At 35.2% G+C, this 16,877-nt stretch overlaps 1 protein-coding gene across 3 annotated transcripts in view; it reads left to right on the top strand.

Moving 5' to 3' along the window:
- Nucleotides 1-16,877, top strand: part of nAChRalpha4 (nicotinic acetylcholine receptor alpha4) — a 903,209-nt gene that overhangs the window by 638,216 nt on the left and 248,116 nt on the right. The window lies entirely within an intron of this gene.

The following is a 16,877-nucleotide window of genomic DNA, read 5'->3' as shown; positions in this document are numbered from 1 at the left end:
TACTCGATTCTAGGTTGTAGAGCCTGGTACTAGATTCGTGTATCCATTTCTCGTATTCGCATAGTACTGCATTGACAAATCTAGCATGATTAGGGAATTAAACGAAATAGAAGTGTTCATTTCTATAACGAAAGTCGGCTCAAAGAGCTTACAAAATTACTAAGTATTATTCAGATTCAGGTTCATGGTTTCGGACCCTTCTTTTCTGTTCAGTAGCTTGATTTACAAGTTTCAAAAAATGTGTGTGGCAAAACAAAGAGCATGATTAATGGATTCATATTCTACATTCCTATCCCAACTGCCATAATATATATGATTAATATTATTAATATGATTATTGTTGATAGGAAGCTAGCTAAGTAGTAGTCTTATAACAAAACGTGGCAACAGCAGTAGTTTAGCATCCATATAAGATAGAAAAAACAAAAGGGCAATTTTGATATTGAAAAAGTCATGGGTCTATAAAGCATAGTATTTCCCACAGAAGGAACAGGAAGATCACGAAACAGTTATCTTTACAATTTCTTTGTTGTTCCAACTTGTTGCGAGTGATTGTAAATAAATACAGGTACTTGGTTTGGCGCTGACATTTTGGCCGACAAAATCAAATCATAGCAAACAGGAAAATTCACTGGACTCGGTTGAAAGAAACTTTTAAACTGAATCTGGATACCCAATTTCCAGCTCTAGAACCGGGTACCCCATTCTCAGTTCTGCACCAGTATATCCAATTCTAAGTGCTGAATCCCGATATCCGATTCTACGTTTTGGATTCGGGTACCCGATTTGCAGTTCCAGATCCGGGTACCCTGTTCTTGGTTTAGAATATGGATATCCGATTCTCACTGAATCCAGAACCAGGTAACCGGATCCGAAATTTTCTGGAAATTTTCGTACAGGGATCAATTCTCTTTTATAAGACATGGGTTCTACAATGATGCTCACTTTCAAAATTTAGAAATGGTACATTAGCGTACTCCTTAAATTTAGGAATTGTCAAAAATAAAATTTCGTAAATGTTCTCTAGGATCTGGATTTATAACTCAGTAAATTTGGGTGGTCCTGTTCATTCCCTTATATGCGTAAAGAAAATTTATTAGTATTGCCACGCTGTCGGTATTTCGTTGAGTACAGATTTCAATTCACTTATAAGATATATGTACATTGAAGCACTCCTCTTAAATTTTGGAAGTGGTACATTTGAATCGCCTCTTAAATTTAGAAATTGCCAAAACCAAAATTTTGTAAATGTTCTCTATGGCCAAAATATATATTTTTGTAAATTTGATTGGTACAGTTTGTTTCCTTTTAGGGGTAAAAAATTATCAAAAAATTAAAATCTGGAGTTTTTAATCTATATTCTCTTTGCTGGAGCTTTAGTGTGTTCTGTTTATATAGGTAAGCACATAGTGAACTTCATGTTCAGTTTCATCTTCGTAACTTGGAGAGCTCATAACATTTTTTTTTACGTACATGAATATTTAATCCTCTTTACCCCCTTCCCCTAGGATGCGCCCTTGAATCAAAGTAATATGATACAAACTCAGCTCAGGGTAGATAGGCTACTAACTACTGTGTGTTCGAAAATTCATTTTGAACTCCTTAACCGTTTTCAGGTGATGCAATCATAAACAAAGGCATCATCGCTTTTAAAGCATAGAAAACGCTTCCCTTTCCAAATTAAAATGGAAATTCTGAAAACACTGGACACGGGCCCACTTATTTTTAATGGGAAATTTATATGGGAATTTATTTTCATCTTCCTCACTTGATAGGATCGTGAGATACTAAGTTTTTGGCATATGTTTTGACCCTCCGCTCCCCATTCCTCTCATAGAATATGCATTTTAATCAAAGTAACATTATTAAAAATCCCGTTCGAATTACGTAATTACTACATCCAAAATTCATTCCAAACGGTTAAATCGGTTAAACTGTTTCTCCGTGAAGCGAGCACAAACAAGATCATTTTCACTTTTATATAATAGACTACAGTTGAACACTGTTACAACGAATTCGATCGAGTGAAAACACAATTTGCTATGCATGATTCCCAAATCTTTTATTTTTCAATGTATTCGGTTCTGATGATAAACACGTATTTTAAGGCAATTCTGAAACTAGGCATATGCTAAGAACCACGATCAAAGAAAGTAATTGTAATCACATTAACGTTATTTCAATCCAGGTTTTGAAGTATATTTTTGGAGGCAGATTTTCTCGTTTTTTGTGGGTTTTTAGTATTGGTCGCCCCCAAAAAATTTACTAGGGAAAATTCATGATAAAACATGATAAAAGGGAACAACATGAACCATCCAAACTTACAGTAATATATATTTGGATCCTAGATAACATTTTTCAAAATTTCAGTTTTTGCCAATTCATAAATTTAAGTGGTGGTTCTCTAGATTCCTTTAAAATTTAAAAAGAAGCATCAATGTATCCATGCCCTATGAAAGAGAATGGACCCTATATTCACGTCTAACCATATAAGGGAATTAATACATATCATAAAATAGGTCATGAGATAAAATAGGTCAAAATCCTCCGAAATTTGAATTTTTGGCATTTTAAAGTATAAAACGGAACGAGATGGACCTCCAAACATACAGAGGTATATAGACCGATCCTAAAATGCCAAGCCAAATTTTTAAACTGGACAATTTCCGGAACTTAAGGGGTGTTCGGTCCAATGTACCCATCCAAAATTCGGGGTGGGCACGATATCCCTGTCAAAATATCGAGGACATCGACTCCTATGATGCCATACTACATGATCAGGTCACCATATATCCCTTACCCAATCAGAAACATGAAGCCATGACGGAGGGAGTACTACTTAAGGCGTGTTTGACACGGAAGCATGTTTTGGAAGATTTCTTCTAGTAAAAATTTTATCATTTAATAATTGTGTAGATAATTCCGTTGATAAATATAAGCATATCAGTATTTTATTCAAAAAATAACAATAATTTGTATCCAGTTTCCAACTCTGTTTTCAGATGTTGGTTTATATTTAACCAACTTTTGAAGCACAAATGATGGGGTTTCGTGCACAAACGAGTACACATGATGCACTAAGGAACTGCGATATTGTCAACGTTTGTGCTTGAAGTACAAGGGCCAGCATGAGCTTGCTCAACTACCAGTTTTTCGTTCATATCCTCAAACTAATAACGCAAAAACGATGAGGTTTTCTTGCACAAACTATGCACTAATCAACAGCACTAGTTTCATCGTATATGCTTCACATGTGGGAGAAATGCAAACATTTTATTTCAAAAGAAATAGCAAGAATTTGTATCCAGTTTTCAACTCTGTTTCCAGATTTTTGCTTATAACTCAAGAATTATTGAAGCACAAACGAAGGGGGTTCCTGCACAAAAATAGCACAAACGATGAGTTAGCGAAAGGCTCTACTTACATTGTTTATACTTGAAGTCGAGGAGGCAAGTGCACGCAGCCCCACCCCCCTAGTTTTTAGCACATATCTTTCAAACTAATAGCGCACAAACGATGGGACTCCGTATACAAACGATGCACTAAGCAATAACACTAATTCCATTCTTTGTGCTTCAAATGTAGGAGAAATGCAAAAGCATTTTACTGCAAAAGAAATAGTAAAGATTTGTTGAGTTGAGTTGATTTTGAGCTTAACGGCCCGTCCAGCAGCGAGGCTATATGAGACGTGGACCTACTGATTAACGTGGAATTCCAACCACATGAGCTCCCGCCGGGGATCGAACCCGGGCCTCCCACGCTGCCAAAGGCGCGTACGCTAACCACCTAGCCTCGCCTAGCTCAGCAAAAATTTGTATCCAGTTTAAAAGTCCGTTTTCAGTTTTTGGTTTATAAGTCAGGAACTATTTGAAGCACAAACGATGGTATTTGATGCACACACGAGCACATATGATGCAATAACCAATGACACTAGTTTTGTCGATTTTACTTGAGGTCAGTAGGCTAAGTTCACGCTGGCTTCATACCAGTTTTCCGCTCAAATCTTCGAAACTAATTACGCACAAATGATAGGGTTCCGTGCACAAACGATGCACTAACCAATGGCACTAATTGCATCGTTTGTGCTTGACATGTGGAAGGAATGCAAACATTTTATTTCAAAAGAAACTTCGAAAATGTGTGTCCAGATTCCAACTCTGTTTTCAGTTTTTGGTTTATAGGTCAGGAACTATTGAAGCACTAACAAGCACGAACGATGCACTAACCAATGGCACTATTCCCATCGTTTGTGCTTCAGATGCAGGAGAAATGCAAGCATTTTATTTCGAAAGAAATTTCGAAAATTTGTATTCAGTTTTCAACTCTGTTTTCAGTTTTTGGCTTATAAGTCAGGAACTATTGAAGTACAAACGATGGGATTTGATGCACAAACTATGCACTAATGAATGACACCATTTTCATCTTTTGTGCTTAAAGTCGGGGGGCCAGCGTGAACTTGGTCCCCTTACCAGTTTTTCGCTTATATCTGCGGAACTAATAAAGCAGAAACGATGAGGTTTCGTGCACAAACGAGCACAAATGAAGCACTAACCAATGCCACTAATCTAATCGTTTGTGCTCCAGGTCGGGGGTCCAAGTTCACGCATGGAATGAATTCTATCATTTCACTTTGACGGTTCTGCTTAGAGGAAGTTAAGGAGGAGATATATTAAAAGATCGAAAATGACGAAAATTACTGTCGAATCCATAGTTTTCGGGGTCGCTGAGATGAACAGTGACACTTTCGATTCCGTTTATATCCAAATTCAGCTTCGCGACTTGGGGAGGAAGAGGGGAAGACATATAAAAATGATCGAAAATGAAATATATTAGAGAGTGGTTCAATAATAGTAAAAAATGACTGACTAACGAAACATATTACTAAATTTTCTTATGTTAACCCAGCGAAGCGGGTGATTGACGCTAATAATCGATAAATACAATTTTCTGTTCCAATAGAATAAAATATTCTGTATATAAACAAATACACTGGTTATTAACAGATTGTATCTGTTGTTGCATATACAGTATGTAGAGAGTAGAAAAAGGATGTAGAAAAATGTATAAAAATTACTCTACTAAGAACGATAAAATACTTCTGCTAGTAAATTCTCAATGTAAGAGAAGAAGGTACACCGTCTTAATCAACATCTCCTACTTGATTTCAAGGTGTATTCTTTCTTAATCAAGAACATATCTACAACACATACTTTTAAACTAAAGTGTTATTTTCTAAGTACCAAGTAATAAAACATATTTACTTTAGGACTCTTGTTTTGACTTCTTTATTAGAGATCGGTAATGAAAGGAATCCCTCGTGAATGCTGTGTATCAAAATGCTGGAAAGCCATTTACTTATGCAACCCATCTGTCAACAGTTATATGCAGGTCTGCCTACATTCCAGGTTTTAATTTCAAGTATTACAATCCTACCTTTCTGCGCTATATTATTCAAGTAAACGAACCCGGCACTGTGACTCATTGGTATATGATTGTGAGGGACCTTGGTTTGATCCCAGGTCATGTTAGTTTGTGGTGGATAATAGCGAGTACGTGGGCTTTTTCCCAGTGTTCTCCCCTTTACCTCCAGTTTCATTCTACCTATTCTTTCATAAATCATACAATTTCAATAATTATCCTTCTCTCTTTTAGCCGTAAGAGTAAAACGAAATTTTATTTCTTTTCTATTTTACATGTGTTACTTGTCGCAGTGGCCTAGTACTTCGAGTGTCTTAGAAAGAAACTAACACGATGTTTGTTCACTTTCTTTCCAAATACTATAACATATGGTAAACAAATAACACAAATTATTGCACTGATATATTTTTAATATCTATGCCTGTTTAAGGTATATATATATATATATATATATATATATATATATATATATATATATATATTTAAAAAGGAGATAGGTCAGTAAATTATTTGTTCTAACCTCTTTTATAATTTTATATTACAAAACATTACTCCAAAATTACTTTGATACTTGCCTGAACAGGTTTTCAATGTTTTTATCTGTGCTAATGGAAACTTGCTTTTTATTTTACCCTTTTTTAGTTTAGCAGTAATTTTTAAAAAAAGGAAAAATGAAAAATTAATTAATCACCTTGGCAAGATTATGAAATAAAGAAAAACTCTTTCGCACATTATATTTTATCCAATTAAACTTGTTGTAACACTAATTACTAGAAAAACATCCCCACAGAAATAGAAGAATGATTAAAAGTTTCACCCAATTCACTCTTTGCTTCATAGTCTAGTGAGGGTTTCAAATGATTGCATTCAAGGTAATGCAATTAATTTTTCATTCTATTTATTCTGATATAACAAAAGGTTTTAGAAAATACTGTAAAGAAGATTGATTATAATAAAATGAAATAAAACAAACAAAACATAATGTTTTTGAAAGAACAAAACATAACATTTCTATTATTTATTATTCAAATTCAAATCATGGAAGTTTTTATGTAATTATGAAAAGTCTATAATATAATATATGATATAGAAAATAGTCGTAAATTACAGATTTATTATAACTTATACATTTAAAATACCAATATTTTTTTCTTATTTTTGAAGAAAGAAAGGCTTAATATGGGACTAAGGAAGAAGGTGGTCAAGTGCTGTGGATGTAGTATTGAATTATATAGTTCAAAGACGTGTACATTACGGGAGTTAGAGAAGGAATATTTAGAGAGCTTCGGAATGTGGTGTTGGAGGGAGATGGAAAAGATAAAATGGACGGAGAGAGCAACAAATGAAATTGTTTTAAAATGAATAGGAGAGAAGAAGACGTTTTTAACAAAGATCCTTCGTATTAAGTCCAATTGGATTGGATGCATCTTGCGAAGCTATTGTTTCCTTCATATAGCAACAGAGGTAAAGATGGAAGGAAGGCGAGGAGTAGGAAGGACGAAACTGATTGATGAGCTGATGATTTAGAAAACAGAAGAAAATATCGGAAGTTAAAAGAGGATGGTGAAGATCGAGAAACGTGAAATATTTTCAGGCCCGAACCTTTAAAAAAACTCATTAGTCCCTGGACTTGCCAACAGGCAGAATAAATAATAATAATAATAATAATAATAATAATAATAATAATAATAATAATAATAATAATAATAATAATAATAATAATAATAATAATAATAATGTGATTGTGCAGAACAATCCAAATTTGTGGAGGTCATTGCAATTTAGTTCGTTCACTTTTCATTTCTCATATCTTACGTATTGAATTAATGTCAATGTTAGGAGGAGTTAGCATCCTTTTAATTGTGCGTCTGAGCTCACGTTAGCAAATTTGCAGTCCATACCTCCGATTTTTCTGCCAATGTTCCTTCTTTACTTACCCATAAGAATTTAATTCTATTTCTCATTGTGAAACTACCGTAGCCTTCCAAACTATCAGGATTCAACATTATAACAAGCATTATAAATCTATCACTTTCGGTTTCAATAGAAAAATATGGTCGGAGATATGCAAATCTATTCTTCAGATGTTGAATCCATAGGAAATTATCGCTATCCATTACAATTTTTGCTCGATTGGAACCAATATTAAAACTAGAAGTCGTACCAAATTTTTATTGCAAGGAGATTGGAATAGAGAATAGTTACTAATAAATCATTTTTCCGTGTATATTACCGATTTTGTTTAATGGCGATCGGTTTTAAACCGGAAATACTATATTTCTGGAACTTTCGATTTATACAACGATATGAGTGGAGAGGAAACCTCTTATCTTGGGAAGCCAAATCTAAATCAGAAATCATTTGTAGCTGTCTTGTCGTTCTTGCTTTGTCGAAATCGAGGGGGGGGGACAGTGGCTCAGTAGTAGAGCGTTTATCTCAGGAACGTGGTGTTCCCGGTTGGATCATCCCCGGCCAAGTAAGTTTGTGGTTGACAAAGTTGTGTCTTTAGCTTTTCTCGGAGTAATACTTTTTCCTCCCACATTCTCATTCCATTATTCTTCCATCATCATCATTCGCTTACCTTAATTATTGTCTCTCTTAGCCTAAAGAGTATAATCGTGAAATATTAAACCGAAAGATTTCATTTTATTTTTTATTTTTTTAAATCGAGCTCAATATTCAGGTCAGAATATGTAGGAGAATTTTACCACTTTCAGTTTTACTAGAGGAATAAGAACGAAAATAGAACATCTTGCTACGTTAAATCTGTACTAAAATAACTTTCCTATATTTGTTACTGTTTCTTTATGGCGATCAAGGTTGAAACCAAAAATGATAGAGTTAATTAGATTAAATAGAGAGATAACGGTGAAAAACACTTATTCTTTTAACGCTCAATCCACACAAAGAAGACATTTCTTGCTATTTCTTACTCTTTTGTGTGTATGGTGGTCAAGACCAAAACAGAAAATTGTTTATTTTTACCATTTTTTTAAAAAATATAAACTTATTGTAGAAGATAGAAACTTTCTTGAAAGACTGAACCCAATACTAAAAAGACATTTAATAATATCTCTTACAGTTGTTTTTCTGATATCATTAGGTAGACAGACAGATGACAAACTTTCGATACTTAACGCATAGCGAGTTTACAATTCTAAAACTTAATTCTACAGCATAGGAAACACAACCATCTAAGAAACAATACCCTTGATCCTATGTCAAACTTACAAAGTTAGGATTGTTGTTATGCACTTCACTAATACCCTGTTTTATATCATCATTCCTCCTAGTTGCTAGTCTATGTAAAATTCGCCTTCCCAAGGACTTCATATGTATGTTTCATGTGAATGTCTGAGTACATTCAACTTGTGCTTCTTGATCTTATTTGTATCTGTATAATGTAAAGTGGCCTGAAGCTCTTTTATAGTTGCAATTTGAGCGACCTTCTTCACTTCCTAAACCACAGGGCGAATTCTTGGCGCCTAATTCCAACTTATTGCAGCTTTTGGCGGGTCCCATTAAATTACTAAGGACGTTCTAAATCAATGATGGGCAAACTATGGCACGTGGGTCAGACATATCCTCCTAAAAGGTTTTATCTGGATGTGACATGATATATAACCTGACTAATAAAATGTAAAAGAAAAATATACTAAATTATTACGGATTATATTCTTCTTCTTTCCTTTCTTTTATGTTTGTCATAGTTTCCACAAATTAATTTATTTACTCATCCACGATATTATGGGCCATTCATCACATTTTCCTTCAAGACTGTTCAATCATTATTGTTGTTTTTCAGGGAGCATACTTCCTGGTTCTATCTCCAGTCTAGTAAGTTTGTGGTGAACCGTGGATTTTCTCGGGATACTCACATTTTATCCCACATTTCATTCAACAAATTCTTCCATCATTCACTTGCCTTAATGCCTCGTCTTCCTTAGCCTCCAGGGAATAATCGTAGGACTTTAAACTGAAAGACTTATTTCATTTGTCTTTTAGTATTACAAAAACTTTGTAAAATGTACTATTGTTGTTCTTACCTAGGTAATAAAGTATATTGGCCCAGGTAGAGGTTTCAGATTATCTTCTTGGTTCCTCCTTAAAAGCGATTGGTCATCACTGGTCTAAAGTAAGGGTCTTGAATGCAACGCCCGCGAACAAACGTTTGAGCTCAGAATTCTTGTTGTGGTCCGGGCCCATTTAAAATGGAAGTACTCAACATGAAAGCTCGATTAAAAATATACATATAAATATTGCGGTCAGAGTTACCCAAGATTCAAAAATTAAAGTTATAAGGCGTAAAATAGGTGTCGTGTAAGTGATATCTCTCCTCAGAAAGTGTATCTGTTTCTATTTAAAAAATTCTGTTTTACCTCAGAAAGCGTATCTGTTTCTATTAGAAAAATTCTGTTTTACCTCGGAAAGTGTACATGATTCTATTGGAAAAATTATGTTTTCCTCGAAAAGTGTATCTGTTTCTTTTCGAAAAGTTCTGTCTTCACTCGGAAAGTATATATGTTTCTATTAGAAAAATTCGTCTTTCCACGGAAAGTGTGCCTGTTTCCTTTGGAAAAATTCTGTCTTACCTCGGAAATTGTACCTGTTTCTATTAGAAAAATTCGTCTTGCCTCAGAAGGTGTACCTGTTTCTATAGGAAAAATATTCTGTCTTATCTCGTATCTCATTACGAAAATTCTGTGTCGTCTCGTCTCCTTGACAACTCTAAACTGCAGTATATCTTACTCTTGTCATTCAAATCGTTTATACAGGGTGCACTGTCTGATGTGTTGAAGATCCCTGTTCTAAAGAATTCAAATAGTTAATGTCCTGTTGAAATAAAAAGTTGTAACATTTCAGACTTCAACTGACCCCATGTTGTAAGCGGCGGTGCACCGCCGATGGGCAACTAACGACATCTCGCCAAAAATTGGCGGCCCCACGGCGACGATCCACGGTGGTCCCACTTCCGTTTTGAAAATTATACCACCAGCGGCCAACCAGCGGTAGAGACGCGACGAAACGCCAATGAACAACAAAATTACTCCCCCAAAATATGTTAAATCCCCTATATGCGTAATTTGTTTACATTGAGAAGAGTCTAAAAATACTTTGAAAAAAGTTTTAAAAAAGTGTTCCTGGGTGGGCGCGAACCACCAACCTTTGGATTAATAGGCGCGTGCTCTTCCGACTTGGCCACGGAGGCGATGAAAAAAAATAGTCGATTGTAGAGGCATAAATCTTTGAGGTATTTTTAATTTGGCTAATCAGAGTGCCCCTGTAACCATGTATATTCGACGATAATCCTTTGAGATCAGATAAAGTCCGTTCGCCTTGTAACTTTATAATAAAATGATTCGCGTCTATTTACTTTATTTCATGACTCTCCCATATTCACTTTCAAATGATCGGCTACAGTTGTCATCTAAATTCATACAATTATATGCACTAATCTCAAGATTTTTCACTTCATGATGTAGAGCCAGGGGTTACTCTTGAGCCCCGTAGCTCACTTTAGGAACAATTCGAGAGAAAAGAAAAAAAATAATATATAATAATAACCCCATGCACATGACTGGCGATAGTTCGTGTTGGTCCCTTTGTGATCCTCCGCGACGAATGGAAGAAACGGTCCAAAATGAAGTCCTCGCTGCTACGCGGTGGTAACTTCAATATTTCGACTCTAGATATCTCTTTCAACTCTACGAAAATCTGCCGCCAGTGGCACACTAGCGACAATCCTTCGACGCGGTTACCTGATTGGAAAAGGCTCCGCTCTTGAATCAAAATAGAGAATTAGGTGCCAATAATATTCATTAATTCTCTCGGAAAGACAGAAAGCTTTGGTTTCTTCCTTTCTTTCTAGTAACTGCATATTATGAGTTGAATTGTGCAATTCACTTAAAGATAATTTGTATTAGAAGTAAAAAAAAACTTATGTTAATGAGTAACATTAACTTATTTGTACTCAGCGCAAAATTAGTTATAAAGTTTAAGATTTTCCAAGTGGGTGAAAGTTTCCAGTATTGCATTGATAAATCAGAAGTACAGGAATATGTACGTACTTTCATTCATATTGAGAAACTCATTCTCAAATTTTGGAACAACTTGACAGATTTAAGTTCACTGCGAAAACCTGTTTTTAAATTGGTCAATTTGCTTCATTCAGTGTTTAGAAATGCATACCTATAAATGATATCTAATCCCTGTACATAGATATACTTATCTTTTACATATGAAACATTTATCCTTTGGTAAGTATTATTTTAACTAATGACTTTGAACGCATGTGTGCAGCCAAATGAAAGTTAAAGTGACTGAAAATAATCTGAATTAAACAATACTTGAATCGCTCTATCGCTTTTAAATTATTCGTGAAAGAACTGAGTTAAACTTGTGGTACTCTATCATACATATTTGCATTAATGTTTTAAATCTAATTTATTTTTCATATAGAGTGTAATTATGTAGTTTGATCTAACAAAATAAAATGTAACAGCATTTGTAACGTTTCTGTTACATTATTCAAAATTCGTTTTATGCTGAAAATGTTTTTTGAATGAAAATGGAATTAAATGAAAGCTGGTTTGTAATTATAATAGAGCTTTTCTCGTATTTACATACCATGATGTTTGCCGAGGAAATACGAGGGAGGATGATAAGTTCCAGAAGGACTTTAACTAGACTCGATGGTTTCAGACTATTCAACGTATTCTTCCCGAAAGTCAACACACTTGGCACACTGTTGATGCAACTTCTCTAACTCCCTCCAAAAGAAATCTCCTGGTCTGCCAAAATTGTTCTGTAGCTGTTAAATTTATGTCCTTCAAGAACTTTCTTTAGTCTAAGGAAGAGATAATTAACAGTGGGAACAAAATCTGGTGATTAAGGTGGCTGAACAATACACTGAAACTTTAGGTTTCAGCCTAGTGAAGGGAGACTTGTCCTGCTGAAACAACTCACCTCTTCTCAACTTTCCGCGTTGTTTTTTTTAATAGTGTTGTTAACTTAGCCAAAAGACTACAGTAATACTCCGATGTTATGGTTTGTTCCTTTGAAAGGTAGTCTTATAACAAACTACTTATGCCATTATATTCTTAGAATACTGACGCAAGCATCTTGCCTGCGGATATCTGTACTTTGAATTTCTTTGGTTTTTGTGATCCTGAATGACGCCACTCGCAAGACTGCTGTTTGGTCTCGGGGTCAAAGTAGTGGAACTAACTTTCATTCTGGATAACATGTGGATTCAAAACATCGCTCGCAGAATACTGCAAAATCAACTGAGTTGTCAAACTTTTGCGTTTCTCATTAGCGTTCAAACGTTTGGGGTCCATTCTGTATGTTCAATTGGTCATGGATTACTGACCAGTCATGTTGTTTGGATATGTGCAAGGTCTCAGCTATCGCTTGAAGCAAAGTTCGTCTGATAATCAATGTTAGGTCTTGAATTTGATTAACTTTTTCCAGAGTTGACATTGATACTGGCGTACCACATCCTTCATCATCTTCTTAAAATTATTTGAACGATTTCAGCTCCTTATATATTTTTACCAATTCTCCAAAATACATATAAGTTTGCACATAAGTACTATAATTGTCCAATTTGTTAGTAATAACCATTATAATACAGTAACTTACAAATGCTCAATATGTGATTACTTTGTTACCTTCCATACATCAATTCGGTAATTTAATTTCTCTCAGACCAGTTTCTTCAAAACACGCTGAAACTTGTACTGCAACAGTAATGCGCTCTTGTAGTTCACGGATATCTTGGAGTAGAGGTCGTTTGTACACAATATCTTTGAGATGTCCTATAGAAAAACTCTCAGAGGTTGGGTCGTATTATCTTGGTGGCCAATGTAAAAACTGTTGATCATTGTAAGCAGCTCGCCCAATCCAGCGGTGTTCTGTCTTTTTTAAGGAAATTCCTAATATAAGATGAAAGTGGAAAAGGCTTCCATCCAGTTAATAAATAAACTTTTAACTAACGTGTTCAAGAAATGGTATAAACCGTCGTAAAAATGCATAGAAATGTTTGTTCAGTCATATATCTTTGGGGAAGAATGGATTGTATACTTTGTAATGGCGCAAGACCAACCACAATTTCAATGATTTTATAGAATTCTTAGTTTCCTAGATACAAACATTTTGTTAGTTCAGTCTTCCCGTCCCATAGAATGTAGCCTCATCGCTGAAATACAGTTTGTTCGAAATATTGTCATCATTGCACAGATCTTGAAATGGCACAAAATTAATTGCAGGATGTGTGATCATCAGATGTTAAATATTGTAACAACTGCACTCGATAAGGATACATCTGTAAACACCTACACACTACACGCCACTCATTTATTCGAGACAGTTGTTGAAGTATTCTATTAGCAGTAGATATTTGAGTGTTATGTTGAAAATAAGCTCTAACTCTCTCGACGTCTGTCTCAGACATAGAACGCCTCCCAGACGATTTTTCCTTCCCAAAGATTCATGTACGACTTGAATTCTTTGATAGTGGTTCTTTACGAAAGTTTGTACGAAAAGCGTGCTGAACACTCACAGCAAACCGACTAACATGAGATTGTAGGACACGATATGCTTTATCTGCTCCAAGGCAGCCATCTTACAGGTTTTACTCTACCAGTTGGTGGAAAAGATTTTCAAACTACTACGACCATGCCAAACAAAACTCGAGGATGTAGTCAAAAGTATTTCAATACAATTGTAATCGCCGATGGAATTTTAACGCTCATGGAACAATTTCTTATCGTTCAAAAGAGTTGTTACTTTCTAACAAGAATTAGCGAAACATATTTGGAAGCGTTAGCGAAGCTTCTAAGAATAGACTCCATTGACATTTATATCTCTGTCCATCTGTCCTTCTTTCTGTCTGCCCGTCATCAAGATTCTTCGATAGGCTTCTGTTATTAAGAATATCGATCCTTCATGTATCTTGTTTATATAGAATGTATTGCAGCTTATATTTGAATTTAAATTATTCTCATATTTGAGTATATCTCAAATGTTTATGATAAAATGGAATCGTTCCTTAAAAAATAAAGAATGCTCCTTTCAAGTGCAAATGATACTTGCCTGCCGATGGAATGAAACGAAGAAGTTACGTATGATGGGCCAAGTTGCATATTTACAGTAACATGATGGTTGCGTCTATCTATATCGTCATCGCGAGGTTGTGATATGAAGTGGTATTCAATTCCGTTCTCGCTCATGTCTAAAACGTATTAACAGATTTGACTAGCCATTGTTACGTCCCTACGATGTTACAGCCAGTTTTAGTGCATTTCTCCTTTTCTTAAAAGTGATAATTTTCTTAATAGAACAATACGTGATAATTCCTCAACGGATATCATGTTCCACTGTATTTTCCTGTCCGAATGTTCAACTCAGTGACAACGCTTTAGGAACGCAAGGAGAATATTCCAGTCGACTATGCCTGCCCCGACTGCCCTCAAACATGTTGCATTGTAATGTAGGTTAACAAATATAAAACTATTATTTTCGGTATACTGAAAGTAGTTGATGCCCCCTAAAATTCTACCCCTACGGGTGTACTTTAAAAAAATTAAAGCTGGTGTCGTCACTGGTTAACCTTATTTCTTGTCTATTGACCATGTTCAGACTATGATTGCCAACGACTCGAGCACCAAAGACATTCCGACACTACAAGAGGTGAATTTTGGAAACATCCCAAAATCTCGTTACTTTCAGTATCTCCAGCATCCCTTTTCTTCTGCTCCTATTGGTCTTGCCATAGTTATTGATGTCCGTGTTTCCATAATGCAATGCTAACCTCCGTGGGTTCCTCTAAGCTCCCGATGCGCCATCGCAAAGAGCTGTAAATGTGACTATTACACTAATGGACCATAAAGTATCTGTCCACTAAATTAAGTAATTTCCTATTGTTACAATTTTATCTACAGAAATGAAATTAAAATTTGAGTAAAGATAAAAATTCATTGACAACAATTTCAGAATAATTGTTTACCTACAACGAGAACCAAATCTGATTCCCACACACTCAAGGAGCGATGCTAACCATACAGATATGAGTAACCTCCAAGAAAAACTTTCATATCTTTTTTGGGGGGGAGGGAGTTTACTATATAGCCAAAGCCACCAAATCGTTTATCTTCACGAAAAATTGTGTGATTATTTAAAATTGAGTATTGCCGAAAGAAAGTCTCGGAAGCATATAAAGAAAATTTATTGTGAATAATTTACCATTATACACGTAGATGTATAAAACAAATGTTGTTTAGTTTTTCTCCTTTGCGTATAGGAGATATGAGCTGCAGTATCTAAAGGTCTTATCGAAATGGGAAAGCGAGTGAATAAAGGGAGACATATGGGAAGGTGAAGACATGTGGCGTAAATCATGAAAGAACAAACATGAGAACAGTTGTCGAAAGAAACAGAGAACGTAAAGGGAAAAGAAACATAGAAAAAGGAAAGAAATGCGTTCTCCCTTTTTCTTTTGGGTTTCTCAGAGACGATGCTCACTTGTTCTTTCTCTGTTTCTGGTTTTAAAATTCCCAGTGGAAGTGGAGCAATCGCTGTGTTGGCTATGAAATATTTATGTGGCCTGAGGTTGAAATACCAGACACTATCTCGGGTTTCCTTTATCTTCCATTCGTCTTTTGTCTTTCCCATTCTCCTCGTCACTCAATCTTTTCTCTCTCTACATGTTTCTTTATCGTTCTTTTTTCTCATGTCCTTTGATTCCTAAGTCCGATATTTGTCACCGTATGGGATAATACATACGGAAAATTGCATTTATCACCGACAGATAGACTGACCTACATGCAAGTATATGAGACAATCAAATGAGTAACGATTTTATGTTAGATATAAGACTGTGCAGAGTGCCAATTACCGGGTGAATGGGTGTGTTTCTCGAATCACATTTTGATCTCCCAAAGAAAATAAATGAAGTACTCCTGTCGGAGATACTTGTTTCCGCCTACAAACCATATTTAGTAATAAAAAGTTTAAATATATTGGGAATTCCACAGCTTTTGGGTTTTTTATGTAATTTTAATCTGCGAGCTGTATTCCGAAAAGAACAATATAAACTATTCACTTTTGGCTTGTAATTTTACACTCACAGCTAGCACAATATACACAACCTTTTCCCCTGTTGTTAACGTCACTCGGTTTGATTACTTTAGTGTACTTGTATTTGTAAATTGGAATCGTAACCTCATACAATTCGGTTTGTCGCCTGAAGTGAATTTGGGTGACTACATTATATTAGGTTGATGCAAATACGAGGATTGATCCTGAAATTAGGTTTCCATCAATTTTACAAGTAGACAACTTTTTAATTCTCATAGCAGTGTACATCGTTGGAAAGAAGACACTTTGCTCTATTTTTCAACATAATCCACATCATCTTCTACGCATTTTTGTAGACGGTACTCCAATTCCTGTATCCC

This window comes from Thermobia domestica, chromosome 2 (assembly GCF_964235325.1).
Source record: "Thermobia domestica chromosome 2, izTheDome1.hap1.1, whole genome shotgun sequence".
In the NCBI taxonomy this organism is placed as follows: domain Eukaryota; kingdom Metazoa; phylum Arthropoda; class Insecta; order Zygentoma; family Lepismatidae; genus Thermobia; species Thermobia domestica.
Note: the sequence above shows the minus strand (reverse complement) of the source record. Positions and strands in the feature narration are given on the sequence as shown.